The sequence below is a fragment of the Pogona vitticeps genome, chromosome 9 (assembly GCF_051106095.1).
Source record: "Pogona vitticeps strain Pit_001003342236 chromosome 9, PviZW2.1, whole genome shotgun sequence".
Lineage (NCBI taxonomy): Eukaryota > Metazoa > Chordata > Lepidosauria > Squamata > Agamidae > Pogona > Pogona vitticeps.
In genome coordinates this window covers 5,888,743-5,890,946 of record NC_135791.1, presented here as the reverse complement: position 1 = coordinate 5,890,946, position 2,204 = coordinate 5,888,743, and positions in this window count along the sequence as shown.

Here is a 2,204-nt window from a genome sequence, read left to right as displayed (position 1 = left end):
GCCCCGGAAACCTCGAGCAGAAAAAGGGACGGTCTAGGCGGGCGGCGCCTTGCTGGTGGTGTGCTCGGGGATGCTCTCCAAGAGGCAGAGCCGGGCATAGAGAAGCAGCGGCAAGCACGGCCCGCTTCTTGGGTGGGTTGGGAGGCCCCTAGTGGTGGGCGTTTGGAAGTAGTTTAGAGGTTGGATTTTTTTTTTTATCTTTATTGGAGAGATTTATGGATGTCAGTACTGTATTTTTAATCGGCCCAATATTTTTTAACCAGCCTGGAAGAAATGTAAAACCAGGATTGCTGTTTATTTTACGGGGGTGGGGAATTCTTAGAGGGTGTGTGGTTGCAAGTGTGTAGGTGACACACTTCATGTCAATCTCTCCCGCCTGAGATCAACCTCTACATGGTCTTGTTGAATTAAAACTGCTATAAACCCTGAACAGAGGCTAAGAGGTCGGTCACCAAAGGGGTATATTTTGCTGCTTGGCATGATCTTTGGAAATCTTATGGACTTAGGGAAATTTGGGGGAAAGACCTTAATATTGCTTTTGAGGATGAGCTATGGACCTGCCTTTGGGCTAGAGCCACTAGGCTAGACCAACATTTAAATCAGTCTCATCAAGAATAAAAGAACATTTCTTGAAGCTGGTCAATAAATGGTGCCTCCACCTCAAAAGGTGCATTACTTCTGTAAGCAAATAACTGGTAAATGCGGGATAAATTGGCGCATCAGATCGGATGTATGCACACCGTGGTATTGCTCAAATATTTTTGTGCTTTGTTTTAACCAATCCTATTTAAAGAAACTGAGGACATAGGACATCGGCAGCGGCCACCCGTTCTGGACCCACACTTTTCACAACTCTGCATTTAAATATAAGAAACTGGTATCTCACAACGAAATCGGTGACAGCCTTTACCTGGAAAATTGATAAGCCACCAAATTGCCCCAAAGTGTGGTAATGGGCTGAAATGGATACGTCAACCTGATTTTTAAATCGTGGGCCCTAATTTCATGGCTTTTGCCAAATGCATGTTTTTGAACTCCATGTTTTGTTTTCATATCCATACTGTTGGCCGTGTTTACACGGATGTACAGGTTTTTGAATCTGAATGAAATGTTACTTCTCCATCGCCTGCCATCTGCTTTGGGGAAACATTTGAGAGAGAGATCTTATGAAGATGGTAGTTCTCATCAAGCCAGCTGTTTATAACGCAGAAAAGGTGACAACAGGTCTTTTTTTTACCATTCCCCTCCAGAGTCCTACAAAGTGGTGTATCTCAAGAATGACGGCATTAAAGATGCTTACAAGGAGTAAAATTGACTATTTAATTTACCAGCTGCCGCATAAACGGCTCTTAATTTAGCGTAAGAGCCATTTATGTGGCAGCTGGTAAATTAAATAGTGAGGCATCTTGACAGCTATTTTCTCAGCACTAGACTTTACCGGACCTTGCATGTTCATCAACCACAAGTAGAGATTTATCTTTATTAAGCGGTTCCTCAATGATAACCCATTAACAATGAGGTCAATTTACGTAGATAACTCTAATCAAATCCCTTTTCTAATCCAAGACCCTACAAATACTCGAGATGCTTAAAGACAGCAATATAATTAGGGAAAATCTGAACATCATTCATGGTGTGACCCTAGATAACCCTTTAATAATGTAAAACAACATTGGAGAATCAAGAGCGAACTTGATTTTGGAGAGACCAGAATCCCATGGGATTTTACTTCTTTTGAAAAGTAGTAACAACTAGTCAAGATGATACTACAGTACTACATTTTTATATCTAAACCCAGTGGTAAATAAAATAGATAAAACAGAAAATAGTAAAATAATGCCTTAACAGCAAGAGCCTACAAATCTTTTATTTATTTATTTAAAAATAGTTGGGTTTTTAAAAGTATGCGTCAAGTAGAAAGACTCAGTCTAACAGGAGAGGGCATATTCTGCATAGTTTGCCACAGGAGTCTAAATCTTCCACTTCAAATGATTAAACCAAAATCTCAATACTTTGGTCAATCCCAATAATGAGGTTTTCCAATGCCACCTTTACAAATATGCCACACAGCTGGGCTGCTAAGTTTACCACCTTAAGCAAAAAGCTGGCAGCAAAGTTTCCTACGGTTCTACTGTTTGACGTTTGTTTCCTGGCTCCTCCTTTGGAAGAGAGAGCCTCTGTGATTGGGTCACTTTCAGGTCACC